Below are 15,446 nucleotides of genomic sequence, written 5' to 3'. Positions count from 1 at the left end.
CCCCAGTGGTGCCTGGAATGCCAGCAAGACAGAACCGTTCACTCCCCTGGAAGGGGGCTGAAGCCAGGGAGCCAAGTAGTCTAGTTCAGCGGATCCCACCCCCATGGAGCCCAGCAAGCTAAGATCCACTGGCTTGAAATTCTCGCTGCTAGCATAGCAGTCGGAGCTCCACCTGGGACACTCAAGTTTGGTGGGGGGAGGGGCGTCCGCCATTACTGAGGCTTGAGTAGGCAGTTTTCCCCTCACAGTGTAAACAAAGCCACTGGGAAGTTTGAACTGGGCAGAGCCCACTGCAGCTTCACAAAACCACTGTAGCCAGACTGCCTCTCTAGATTCTGCCTCTCTAGGCAGGACATTTCTGAAAGAAAGGCAGAAGCCCCAGGCAGGGGCTGATAAATAAAAGTCCCATCTCCCTGGGACAGAGCACCTGGGGGAAGGGGCAGCTATGAGTGCAGCTTCAGCAAGCTTAAACATTCCTGCTTGCCAGCTCTGAAGAGAGCAGCGGATCTCCCAGCACGGTGCTCGAGCTATGCTAAGGGACAGATTGCCTCCTCAAGTGGGTTCATGACCCCCTTGCCTCCTGACTGGGAGACACCTCCTAGTAGGGGATGACAGACACCTCATATAGGAGAGCTCCGGCTGGCATCTGACAGGTGCCCCTCTGGGATGAAGCTTCCAGAGGAAGGAACAGGCAGCAATATTTGCTGTTCTGCAGACTCCGCTGGTGATACCCAGGCAAACAGGGTCTTGAGTGGACCTTCAGCAAACTCTAGCAGACCTGCAGCAGAGGGGCCAGACTGTTAGAAGGAAAACTAATAAACAGAAAGGAGTAACATCAACATCAACAAAAAGGACGTCCACTCAGAAACCCCATCTGAAGGTCACCAACATCAAAGACCAAAGGTAGATAAATCCACGAAGATGAGAAAAAAACAGCTCGAAAAGGCTGAAAATTCCAAAAACCAGAATGCCTCTTCTTCTCCAAAGGATCACAACTCCTCGCCAACAAGGGAACGAAACTGGATGGAGAATGAGTTTGACAAATTGACAGAAGTAGGGTACAGAAGGTATGTAATAAACTCCTCTGAGCTAAAAGAGCATGTGCTAACCAAATGCAAGGAAGCTAAGAACCTTGAAAAAAGGTTAGAGGAATTGCTAACTAGAACACCCAGTTTAGAGAAGAACATAAATGACCTGATGGAGCTGAAAAACACAGCACAAGAATGTTGTGAAGCATATACACAAGTATCAATAGCTGAATCCATCAAGCAGAAGAAAGGATATCAGAGATTGAAGATCAGCTTAATGAAATAAAGCATGAAGACAAGATTAGAGAAAAAAGAATGAAAAGGAATGAACAAAGCCTCCAAAAAATATGGGACTATGTGGAAAGACCAAACCTACATTTGATTGGTGTACCTGAAAGTGACAAGGAGATGGAATCAAGTTGGAAAACACTCTTCAGGATATTATCCAGGAGAACTTCCCCAACCTAGCAAGACAGGCCAACATTCAAATTCAGGAAATACAGAGAATACCATAAAGATACTCCTCAAGAAGAAAACCCCAAGACACATAATTGTCAGATTCACCAAGGTTGAAATGAAGGAAAATATGTTAAGGGCAGCCAGAAAGAAAGGTCGGGTTACCCACAAAGGAGAGCCCATCAGGCTAACAGTGGATCTCTCTGCAGAGACCCTACAAGCCAGAAGAGAGTGGGGGCCAATATTCAACATTCTTAAAAGAATTTTCAACCCAGAATTTCATATCCAGCCAAACTAAGTTTCACAAGCTAAGGAGAAATAAAATCCTTTACAGACGAGCAACTGCTGAGAGATTTTGTCACCACCAGGCCTGCCTTACAAGAGCTTCTGAAGGAAGCACTAAATATGGAAAGGAAAACCCAGTACGAGCCACTGCAAAAACATACCAAATTGTAAAGGCCATTGACACTATGAAGAAACTGCATCAACTAACAGGCAAAATAACCAGATAGCATCATACTGACAGGATCAAATTCACACATAACAATATTAACCTTAAATGTAAATGGGCTAAATGCCCCTTAATAGACTGATTAAAAGACACAGACTGGCAAATTGGATAAAGAGTGAAGACCCATCGGTGTGCTGTATTCAGGAGACCCATCTCATGTGCAAAGACACACATAAGCTCAAAATAAAGAGATGGAGGAAGATTTACCAAGCAAATGGAAAGCAAAAAAGGAAAAGCAGGGTTGCAATCCTAGTCTCTGATAAAACAAACTTCAAACCAACAAAGATCAAAAAAGACAAAGGCATTACATAATGGTAAAGGGATCAATGCAATAAGAAGAGCTAACTATCCTAAATACATATGCACCCAATACAGGAGCACCCAGATTCATAAAGCAAGTTCTTAGAGACCTACAAAGAGACTTAGACTCACACACAATAATAGTGGGAGACTTTAACACCCCACTGTCAATATTAGATCAGTGAGACAGAAAATTAACAAGGATATTCAAGACTTGAACTCAGCTCTGGAGCAAGCTGACCTAATAGACATCTACAGAACTCTCCATCCCAAATCAACAGAATATACATTCTTCTCGCACCACATCACACTTACTCTAAAATTAACTACATAATTGGAAGTAAAACACTCCTCAGCAAATGCAAAAGAACGGAAATCATAACAAACAATCTCTCAGACCATAGTGCAATCAAACTAGAACTCGGGATTAAGAAACTCACTCAAAACCGAACAGCTACATGGAAACTGAACAACCTGCTCCTGAATGACTACTGGGTAAATAACGAAATTAAGGTAGAAATAATGAAGTTCTTTGAAACCAATGAGAGCAAAGATACAATGTACCAGAATCTCTGGGACACAGCTAAAGCCGTGTTTAGAGGGAAATTTATAGCACTAAATGCCCACAAAAGAAAGCAGGAAAGATTTAAGATAGACACCCTAACATCACAATTAAAGGAACTAGAGAAGCAAGAGCAAACAAATTCAAAAGCTAGCAGAAGACAAGAAATAACTAAGATCATAGCAGAACTGAAGGAGATAGAGATACGAAAAACCCTTCAAAAAATCAATTAATCCAGAAGCTGGTTTTTTGAAAACATTAACAAAATAGACTGCTAGCCAGACTAATAAAGAAGAAAAGAGGGAAGCATCAAATAGATACAATAAAAAACGATAAAGGGGATATCACCAGTGATCCCACGGAAATGCAAACTACCATCAGAGAATACTATAAACACCTCTACACAAATAAACTAGAAAATCTAAAAGAAATGGATAAATTCCTGGACACATATACCCTCCCAAGACTAAACCAGGGAGAAGTTGAATCCCTTAATAGACCAGTAACAAGTTCTGAAATTGAGGCAATAATTAATAGCCTGCCAACCAGGTAGGCTATTAAAAAAAAAAAGCCCAGGACCAGATTCACAGCCAAATTCTACCAGAGGCACAAAGAGGAGCTGTACCATTCCTTCTGAAACTATTCCAAACAATAGAAAAAGAGGGACTCCTCCCTAACTCATGTTTAACTCATTTTACTCCTCCCAGCATCATCCTGATACCAAAGTCTGGCAGAGACACAACAAAAAATGCAAATTTCAGGCCAATATTCCTGATGAACATTGATGCAAAATCCTTAATAAAATACTGACAAACCCCAAATCCAGTGGCACATCAAAAAGCTTATCCACGACAATCAAGTCAGCTTCATCCCTGGGATGCAAGGCTGGTTCAACATGCACAAATCAATAAACGTAGTCCATCACAGAAACAGAACCAATGACAAAAACCACATGATTATCTCAATAGATACAGAAAATGCCTTCAATAAAATTCAACACCCCTTCATGCTAAAAACTCTCAATAAACTAGGTATTGATGGAACATAGCTCAAAATATTAAGAGATATTTATGACAGACCCACAGCCAATATCATACTGAATGGGCAAAAGCTGGAAGCATTCCCTTTGAAAACTGGCATAAGACAAGGATACCCACTCTCACCACTCCTATTCAACATAGTATTGGAAGCTCTGGCCAGGGCAATCAGGCAAGAGAAAGAAATAAAGGGTATTCAAATAAGAAGAGAGGAAGTCAAATTGTCTCCGTTTGCAGATGACATGATTGTATATTTAGAAAACCCCATCATCTCAACCCAAAATTTCCTTAAGCTGATAAGCAACTTCAGCAAAGTCCCAAGATACAAAATCAATGCAGAAAAATCACAAGCATTCCTATATACCAATAATAGACAAACAGAGAGCCAAATCATGAGCCAAATCCCATTCACAATTGCTACAAAGAGAATAAAATACCTAGGAATCCAACTTACAAGGGATGTGAAGGACCTCTTCAAGGAGAACTACAAACCACTGCTCAAGGAAATAAGAGAGGACAAATGGAAAAACATTCCATGTTTATGGATAGGAAGAATGAATATCGTGAAAATGGCCATACTGCCCAAAGTAATTTATAGATCCAATGCTATCCCCATCAATCTACCATTGACTTTATTCACAGAACTAGAAAAAACTACTTTAAATTTCATATGGAACCAAAAAAGAGCCCACATAGCCAAGACAATCCTAAGCAAAAAGAACAAAGCTGGAGGCATCATGCTACCTAACTTCAAACTATACTATAAGGCTACAGTAACCAAAACAGCATATTACTGGTACCAAAACAGATACATAGACCAATGGAACAGAACAGAGGCCTCAGAAATAATGCCACACATCCACAACCATCTGATCTTTGACAAACCTGACAAAGACAAGAATTGGGAAAGGATTCCCTATTTAATAAATGGTGTTGGGAAAACTGGCTAGCCATATGCAGAAAACTGAAACTGGACCCCTTCCTTACACCTTATACAAAAATTAACTCAAGATGGATTAAAGACTTAAATGTAAAACCTGAAAGTATAAAAATCCTAAAAGAAAACCTAGGCAATACCATTCAGGACATAGGCATGGGCAAGGACTTCATGAATAAAACACCAAAAGCAATGGCAACAAAAGCCAAAATTGACAAATGGGATTTAATTAAACTAAAGAGCTTCTGCACAGCAAAAGAAATTATCGTCAGAGTGAACAGGCAACCTACAGAATGAGAGAAAATTTTTGCAATCTATTTATCTGACAAAGGGTTAATATCCAGAATATACAAAGAACTTAAACAAATTTATAAGAAAAAAACAACCCCATCAAAAAGTGAGCAAAGCATATGAACAGACCTTTCTCAAAAGAAGACATTTACGTGGCCAACAAACATATGAAAAAAAGCTCATCATCACTGGTCATTAGAGAAATGCAAATCAAAACCACAATGAGATACCATGTCATGCCAGTTAGAATGGTGATCATTAAAAAGTCAGGAAACAACAGGTGCTGGAGAGGATGTGGAGAAATAGGAACACTTTTACACTGTTGGTGGGAGTGTAAATTAGTTCAACCATTTTAGAAGACAGTGTGGTGATTCCTCAAGATCTAGAACCAGAAATACCATTTGACCTAGCAATCCTATTACTGGGTATATACCCAAAGGATTATAAATCATTCTATAAAGACACACGCACATGTATGTTTATTACAGCACTATTCACAATAGCAAAGACTTGGAACTGACTCAAATACCCATCAATGACAGACTGGATAAAAAAATATGGCACATATATACCATGGAATAATATACAGCCATAAAAAAGGATGAGTTAATGTCCTTTGCAGGGGCATGGATGAAGCTAGAAACCATCATTCTCAGCAAACTAACACAGGAACAGAAAACCAAACACTGCATGTTCTCATTCATAAGTGGGAGTTGAACAGTGAGAACACGTGGACACAGGGAGGGGAATATTACTTACTGGGGCCTGTGGTGGGGTGGGGGGCTAGGGGAGGGATAGCTTTAGGAGAAATACCTAATGTAGATGACGGGTTGATGGGTGCAGCAAACCACCATGGAACATGTATGTCTATGTAACAAACCTGCATGTTCTGCACATGTATCCCAGAACTTAAAGTATAATAATAATAAAAAGAACAGATGATGTATCCAGAAAGATTTTTTTTTCTGTCTATAACCTTTAGTTAGCAATTTCTATCAAGGCAATGTTAAACTCATTATGAACAGGAAATATAGAAAGATGATACAAAACAAAGCAAATTAAAAAATAGGTCTGGGCCAGGTGTAGTGGTTCATGCCTGTCATCCCCGCACTTTGAGAGGCTGAAGGGGGAGGATTGCTTGAGGCCAGGAGTTTGAGATCAGCCTGGGCAACACAGTGAGACCTCATCTCTTAAAAAAAAAAAAAAAAAATTGGCCAGGCATGGTGTCTTACACCTGTAGTCCCAGCTACTTGGGAGGCTGAGCTGGGAGGATCGTTTGAGCCCAGGAGTTGGAGAGTATAGTGAGCTATGGTTTCACCACTGCACTCTAGCCTGGGCTACAGCCTGAGATCCTGACTCTAAAACAAACAAACAAACAAACAAAAGGTCTTAGGAGAGCTGATTACAGTTTAGCGGAAGCAGCCGTTTGACTTTCCCTTCTTTTAATACCAGGGATTTTACTTAGATTGCAAAACTGTGGATGTTTTGTGGCAACTTGGAGTCTCAACATCTATTAGCAAAAAAGTAAGAGGATTGTAATTACAGTCTAAGCTTCGGAGCTGGTTGGGCCTGACATTTGAGAAAATGGATAAGGCCAGCCCTTTGTCTCCCTCTGCCCCCACCCGCTTCCCTCTCTGGGACCCAAGCTCTCTTGCTGCCCAGCCAAGCCTGTCGTCTTGAGAAGGCACTGAAGCTGCTGACCCTTTCTGCTCTGCCCACCAAAATATAACCACCCACAGTCTCTGTTCGGAGATGGAATCCAGTGAGATACCTATAATACATTCACAGTAGATGTCAGGTAATAGAAGAACTCACTCTTCTCATATCACATGGGAAACACACTGTTGTCGCCTTTCCATCCTGTTTCAACAATTCAGATTATCTCAAGATTCAGAAGCTGCGATGTTAAATTAGGGGTCAACTGTCCCTTGCCCCCCTCCCTTGTGACCTCACTTTCCTGTCTCTCATTGATACTTGCTGTCTGCAAATAACCTGGACTCTGGGTACTTTTTTCATGTGAAAGGAAGGATTTTGAGCTCTTTTTGGCTAAAGTTGATAAGAAGCATTGGAAAGTAGCTTAGTTCCTAATTGAGGTTCTCTCCCTGTCTCTAAATATAAATAGAAAAACTCATGGAACATTTGTGAGAGAAGAGTTATATGTTTAGTTGCTTAGAACATTTTATTTTAGAAATAAATATTTAGGGATACAGCCATTCATGATGTTTTCATGAACTTATCCCTTATGAATGTATATGATATGTTCATTCACCTCTTTGTAGAAGCTTTGATTGTTTTGCACAAAACAGGAAGTAGTAGTAGTGGCAGTATGGATTTGGGAGGGTGAAGTTAGCTTTGGCCAGGTGATCTCTGCATATCAGACTATTAAAGGCAGCGCCTTTACAGAATGTTGGCTGGGCTGTGACTCATGCTTTGCTTTGCACTCCCTAAAGAGGCTTTATGTATCGCCTCTTTGTCCTTTCCCAAGTCATTTGAAAATAAATAGAAGAGAGAATAATGTGATCAGGGGCTCTAATTGTATTTATTGCTTATGTAGGGTTGTAGTAGGTACAGGGATGTTTCCTTATTCTTTATGTCTTGCACATCTGAAATGTGTCATAATAAATGATATTTTAAAAAACTAAACAGAACAAATAGTTTTGGGAATTTGTCCTACATAGTCATATGACTCATCTGCATAGATCCTAATATGATCATAGCTTGGCCATTTCCATTTTTTCTGTTTTTCTCCTTCTTAAACACAAGTGGAATTTTTATTTTATTTATTTATTTATTTTTTGCGTTTTTCAATCTTGGATAGGACTAGTTGCTTCCCACCTTTTCTGAGGTACAGAAAAAAATAAGTGCGTGCTGCCATTTGCTTAAAGATCAGCAGTTTCCATCTCTGCAGGTCAGAAAGGAAGTGAATACAATGTATTGGATCAATAAGCACAGATATTTGCAATGCTAACTGTACCAATTTCAAAAACACAGTAAGTTGTATATTTAATTGAAAGTTCAGAAAGGACAAACAGTAGATGACAGCTAATACAGTTTGAAAAGAATGTTTAAAATGTGCAGACAAAAGATTATTTGCCTATAAACAAGATTGATAATTTATAATCATGTGATGGATTGAATCTCTTTCATAAATATTTGAATAAGATGGGATCAAGGCAGTAAAGTTGATCATGAAGCTTTACCTTGTCAATCCTCATGAGTGTTGACGATACCTGTTGGGAATAAACCCTGTAGCCTGGCTGACCAACTGATATCTATATCCCAATCCACTGGCACATCAATAATTTTTGTAAAGTAAAAAGAAAAAGAGGGAGAGGGAACTGTTTGTTTGATGGTGGATGGAGAAAGTGTCCCAGGAAAGAAAGCTACATGCTGGTGTCTTAGTGGCAGCCAGGACCACCCTGTGTGGACATGTAGTTTGTACTCTGCATGACTCCTGGGGGCATCATTCACATAGATTCCTAAAGGAATGACGCTCTCTATGGTTGTACGATCTCAGCCCTAGTGGTAATCATTTATTTGGCAATCTGGAAATGTTTCCAGAAGTATCCCTTGTGAAGGACAAAGGTCTACTGTGTATCTTGCATATTTCATTATTAACCCTGTCACTTGTGCTAAGTAACTGCTTAATATCTATTCAGTGCTAAAATAAGAGAAAGGCAACTTTAAAAAAAAAACCTTTTTGAGACATAATTCACATATTATAAAATTCACCTGCCTATAGTATACAATGATTTTTAGTATATTCATGGAGTAGTGCAACTATCACCACGATCAATTTTGAAACATGTCATCACCACCCCACCCCCAGAAAAATAAACCTCATGCCCATTAACAGTCATTCTCTGTTCCTCTCTTGCCCCAGCTCCTGGCAACCACTTATCTACTTTCTGTCCCTACAGATTTGCTGATTCTGGACATTTCATATAAATAGAACCATATACTGTGTGGCTTTTGGTGGCAAGTTTCTTGCACTTAACATAGTGTTTTCAAGGTTTATCCATGTTGAAGTAGCATATATCAGTACTTTATTTCTTTTTTATTGCCAAGTTATATTCCACTGTATGGCTATACCACATTTTATTTATCCATTCTTTAGTTGGTGGACATCTGAGTTGCTTCTACTTTTTTGGCTATTATGAATAGTGCTGTTGTGAATATTCATGTACATTTTGTTTGTGTGGACATAAGCTTTTAATTCTCTTGGGCATGTATCTAGGAGTGAAATTGCTGGAGAGAAAGGCAATTTTAATTTAGAAATCTCTACATTATTTGCTTTTATATTTAAAGTCATCTTATTAATGGTATGTATCTGGCTTGGCTGGTAATTCTGGGTCCTGTATCAAACCTCCGCCTTACAATCCCCATCCATGTTGTGAGCCGGTAGGTGAACCACAGAAAATTGAAATGTACTACTGGGTTAGTCTCTTTGAACAGGGTCATACTTACATTGAATTCACTCTGATTTATTATTTTGCTACTGCACTTGGAACACAGACAGTATTCACTAAGAATTGGAACTATAGACTAGAAACAGAGGTTCCCTGTTTTCATTAGTCAACTCTCAAAGGATGGAAGCAGCCAATTTCAGACTATTCTAGGGCTCTTGCTCTCTTAGTTACTTGCCATCCTTCTTTCTTTTGGCCTTTTTGCATTTCATTAGTGTCACTTACAGAACTAAGAGAACACAGATAATTCATCCAAAGAATTCTTATAGTCTTTAGGTGAAAAGAACTTTTAATATGTGTGTCATCTTGGTTTCTATGTCCCTTGTAAATTATGTTGTTTACCCTGAAACTATGAAGAAGCTGCAGTTGACTTACTTCAACCTCATCTTAGCTTCTAGTATTGTGCTATTGGAGTTATTATTGAGGATGATAAAAAGAGTGTATAGTATTGAAGGCAAATTGTTTAAGTGTGTAAATTATAATTTATTTTTTTAAAGGGGGTTCACTAACAGACTAAGGACCATCAGAAAGATTTTTTTAAATAGACCATATTTTTAGCAACGTTACACATAGTTGTAGTGGTTATGACTTTGCAAAATAAACATCGTCTTAGAATTGAGGTCCTAGAATTAATGGACTTAAGTCTGATTTTTAATGGGCCAAAGCTATTTAAACTGTACATGCATTAACAATTTTCTTAGTGGCATGTATACTTGAGTAGGAGGTTATAAAGAGTAGACAATGAGAATGATGCTGTTTGACTTTTAAAGGGAACATTGTTTCATTGGAGAGGAATAAAATATGGACTTCTCTTTAAGCAAGGCAGTTTGCATTTCTGTTGGCCAGATTTCTTGAGAATGTGATAAAGCATTAGCCCCACCATTTCCAGCATCCTCCATTTAATTCTTCTTAGACTCTTTTCCACAGAATGAAATTGATTGATTCATGGCTGAGGGTTTGAAAAGAGAGCTTTGGGGAAAATTTTAAGAAGTGTTCCAGGAGGCCATAAAGACTGTTGACAGGTGGCCAAGCCCAGGAAAAAAAGTATTAGTAATAACAACAGCTCACCCTACATAGCTCTTAATCATATGTCAGGCATTGCACTAAACACGTTACATGTACTAACTCATGTGATTCTCACAACAATCCTATGAGGTCAACTTGTTTTTATCCCCAATTTAGATGAAGGAATTAGGGCACAAATAGGTTAAGGCAATTGTTCAAGGTCACACAGCCACAATGTGAGCCCAGGTGGTCTAGTTCCAGAGTCAGTACTAACCACTAAGTGTGCAGATTACTAGAAACTTGGAGACACTCCAACTCCTGAATATGGTGCCTAGCCAGGGCTCTGGAGGAAGCAGGCAGGGCAGGGCCCAGGTCCCTGCCAGCACTTTGCCAAAATGAACTGGTGAACTGAGGCACTGTCATGACCTTTGCTGCTTGAATAATTTCAGACGGCAAAAGAAGCCCAGTCATGTAAAATTCCTTTGTGGCTAGAAGATGTCAACAGGCACAGATCTAGCTCATCTTTCAAGATATGCAATTTTTTTTCTTAACAGAATGAATGCTCCTGTATATAATATTGTCCTTTATGGTGGCTGGTTCATAGAAACTGACAAAGAAGTCAAATTAAGGGCAGTTAAAAGTTAAAGATGTAAAAGTTAAGTCACAAGACCCAAGTAGAGTGAGAAGAAGGTAATTTGTGTGTCTGTTTAATCCCTGGCATGACCTTTAATCTCTGCTACTTAAAAATTACAGATGCAATCTTAACTATGGCATAATGAAACAAAGACCACCACTTCTTTTTTCTTTCTGCTTTTTGAAGTTGCGCAGATGTCAGAGGAAGATAAATAAATACTGTTAACAGCTTCTGGAAGCATAATGTGCTTTGAAAGAGTGAGTCAAAGCTCGAGCCAGGGTTTATGGCCTCAGCAAGTCGAGGTTTTCCTGATGACAAAATGAGGCCTTGGGGTTTTGGAGGAAGCTTTCTTGAAGAATGAGCACAGCCAAGAATGGTGCTACACTTGGGACTCTCCTTTGTCAATAGAAAAAGACAAAGGACCCGTTTATAAAATGGATATCAAGTAGCAGATTAGAGGGACATAGTTGTGTCACCGGTATGATGGTTGTAACTGCAAGTTGTCCAGGTTCTTGGTGTTTTGAACAAAGAGTTGGACAAAACGCCCAGCAAAGCAAAGAAAGAATGAGGCAACAAAAGAACAAAAGCAGGGATTTATTGAAAACGAAAGTACACTCCACAGCGTGGGAGCGGGCTGAGCAGCAGCTCAAGGGCCTGGATATAGAATCTTCTTGGGTCCAAATACTCCCTAGAAGTTTCCCATTGGCCACTTCATGCTCACTTCATGTAAATGAAGTGGTAGCCTGCAATCAGTCTGATTGGTTGCAGAAAGCCAACCAGAGGCTGAAGTGAAGTTACAAAGGTCACACTCCTGTGCAAACATCTGGTTGGTTGCAAAAAGCAACCAATCAGAGGCTAGAGTGAAGTTACAAAGTTATACTTCTATGAAAAGGAAGACTTAGCCGGCAATCAGTCTGATTGGTTGTGGACAGCAACCATTCATAGGCTGGAGTGGAGTTACAAAATTACAAATGAAGACTTGACCGGCAATCAGTCTGATTTGTTGTGGACAGCCAGTTTCCCATCTGACATGCAGAAAAGGCAGGGGGTTTGCAAAGGGAGTAGCTTCTGGTCCTTTTGTATTTTTTTTTTCTTTTTTTTAGTAGAGACAGGAGTTTTCACCATGTTAGCCAGGATGGTCTCAATCTCCTGACCTTGTGATCTGCCTGTCTCGGCCTGTCAAAGTGCTGGAATTACAGGTGTGAGCCACCGCACCCAGCTGCTTCTGGTCCTTTTATTACTTAGGCATGAAAAGTTAGGGTTTTCCTTTCAATTTAGTCCTAGGAAGTTGGCGTGAAACAGCCTTAGGTTCCCTGCCTCCAGACCCTATTCTCCTGCCTCAGTTGAATTGTATTTCAGCAATTGAAATCAGCTAATTGAGGACAGACACCTCATATATGTTACCCACCTACTCTCCCTAATATGTAGAATGCCTATATATAAAAATAATAGCAAGAAACAATAATTACAACTTATTGACACCATGTGTGCCCTGTACTAGCATCACCTCCATTTTATGTGGGAAAGAACTGTGTTGGAGGGTGAAGTCACTAGCCCAATATTACACAAGTCTTTTAACTACAGAGTCAGCTTTCTTAACCACTGTAGCCCACTGGGGTTGGAATAAGGCTTTGGAATATCTTCTGGGGTTAACGGGGGAATTCTTGAAAGTTTTCTCAACAGGAAAGTCACGAAAAAGTGGTATTGCTGCTGGAAGGCAGGATGGTTTGGCAACTTTTGAACTGTGGTCTGACTGTGAAGTGATAAGAGTCTGAATTAATATGCTCAATTAGAGTCAAAAGGAGAGGCAAGATGGAAGACTCCCTGAGAAGGAATGGGTGATCCTTGAGACATGGGCACTGACCAGATGTGGGAATTAGGGAAAGGAGGGAGTCAAAGATGAATCCAAGATCTCCAGAGTAGTGTTAGAATGCTTGTGCCATGAATAGAAATGGGGAAATAGGAGATTAAGCCAATTTGGAAAGACTTCTTGGCCTGTGTTGGTGGCAGGGCACTGCCCCACAAAGCATACTGGTTAGTGGGAAATGTGGCAGCTCTTTCTTCATTGTCAGAGCCTTTGTTTTACTACACAGAAGCTTAAAACGCTGGATGCTTGCTTTCCTAGACTCCCTTGCATGTGACTGAGATCCAGTCATGAGGCACAGGTGGATACTTATTGGAAAGATTTTTCTCTCTGATAATAAAAAGTCTAGCAAGAAAAACCTCTTCCTGCTTTGGGTTTCAAATGCAAGGATACCATGATGTCATGCGGGGAGCTGCTGCAGCCATTTTGCAGTCTTGAGGGACAGACCAAGAAAATTAGGGGAAGCTGACTCAGAGCCCTGACACTGGGGAGCCCCTGAAACAACACCAGGACTGTCTGCCTCTCTTATGTGAAAAAAGCACCCCCCAACCCTGGTCAAGCCATTTTTAGATGAGTTATTTTGTGATTTGCAGCCAGAGCATCCAAATTGATGCAGACTTTGTGCAGGTCACAGATCACCTTGATCTAAGCTTTGCTGTGTTTTCTATTTTGGATATTAATTTTGGAAAGACACCATGTGGGAAATGATCATCACAATTGCCCACTGAAGCCTCCAAAATAGTAAGAGTTCCAGAAAGAGAGAGAGAGAATGCACTTTGGATACCATTTCTAGAAAATGAGGGCTTTTTAACAAAAGTCTGTAAAGGCCAAACAGCCTGGCCCAGATCTTAGGCCCGCTTTGCTGCTAGGTGAGAGCCTCTGTTAGGTTTCAATAGTGCAATGTGCTTCTCAAATGACAAGGGGCCCATTAGTAAATTAAACATTCCCATAGCCCCTAGATACAAACTGGGCGAAAGAAGTATTTTCCGTTTTCAGAACTGCTGCTCTTTTCATTTGCTTCTTCCCACCTTCCTTGACATTTGCTGGTGTCTGCTGCCAGGAAGGCATGTTTAGCTCAGTGATGGATGTGCACTAATGAGAATTAGCCTGCTTTGTGGAGCTTTTGAATCAGAGCAAGTATGCTGTTCTGAAGGGCTGAATGACTGGTTGATTGAAAAGTAATTGATTGCAGAATTTCAAAATGAGATTCAAAAGGTACATTACAAACTAGATTTCACAAAAGCCAACTTTCTTTGTCATGTTCTTCTTTTCGGTCATTTTATCCTTTTTAAGTTTACAAAATTATTTTAGAATTTAGTACCAACTTCACCATCTGATTCCTGAAGCTTGGGGTATTATATACATATAAAGTTTATGATAAATTCTCATGATAAGGAAAAAAACCCTATGCTACATAGATTCTAGTCCTGACTCCGCATTAATAACTGCCCCTCAGGGAAAATTGTTTAACTTTTCTGAGCTCCCATTGTTGTTGACAAAAATGTTTGAATAAATCATGCATGAGATCCTATACATGTGAACTTAGACTTTCTATGGTAAGACACAGATTCTCATATTCTACATGGTGTTGGGCTGGGGGTCTTCCCTATGCTCCTCTCTGAGAAAACACTCCTGCAGACAGAGAGCAGGCAAAGAAGCCTCTTGCTAGAGGCGTAATCTCAACAAAATTTGGTTTTGATCGTGGGATTCTGGGTGGAGATGCTAGATAAAAGATGATGCAGCTGGGCACGGTGGCTCACGTCTATAATCCTAGCACTTTGGGAGGCCAAGGCGGGTGAATCACCTGAGGTCAGGAGTTTGACACCAACCTGACCAGCATGGTGAAACCCCATCTCTACTAAAAATACAAAAATTAGCTGGCCATGTTGGTGGGTGTCTGTAATCTCAGCTACTCGGGAGGCTGAGGCAGGAGAATTGCTTGAACTCGAGAGGCGGCGGTTGCAGTGAGCCAAGATCGTACCACTGCACTCCAGCCTGGGCAGCAACAAGAGTGAAACTCCATCTCAAAAAAAAAAAAAAAAAAAAAAAAGCCTAGTTACATTTGAATTTCAGATAAACAAGGATTTTATTTTTAGTATAAGTATGTCCCAAACATTGCATGTGGTATATTTATACTAAAACATTATTCATTGTCTAGTTGAAATTTGAATTTAGCTGGGAGTCCTGTATTTGTATTGGCTAACTCTGGCAACCCTGATTCTGAGAGGAATAATTGATGGTAATGGCCTGAGCCTAAATTGCTCAAAATAAGCAAAGGAGGAGCTGCAGAGGATTCTTAGGTCTTGGTAGATATGGTGTCCTGGGAGGGGCTGAGTAAGTTCGGCTAAAGGTGAG

At 40.2% G+C, this 15,446-nt stretch overlaps 1 protein-coding gene across 2 annotated transcripts in view; it reads left to right on the top strand.

Moving 5' to 3' along the window:
- Positions 1-15,446, top strand: part of SHROOM3 (shroom family member 3) — a 357,377-nt gene that overhangs the window by 55,101 nt on the left and 286,830 nt on the right. The gene's annotated exons all lie outside the window — the stretch shown is intronic.

The sequence above is a fragment of the Pan troglodytes genome, chromosome 3, assembly GCF_028858775.2.
Source record: "Pan troglodytes isolate AG18354 chromosome 3, NHGRI_mPanTro3-v2.0_pri, whole genome shotgun sequence".
Taxonomy (NCBI): domain Eukaryota; kingdom Metazoa; phylum Chordata; class Mammalia; order Primates; family Hominidae; genus Pan; species Pan troglodytes.
This window is presented reverse-complemented; position numbering and strand designations above follow the sequence as displayed.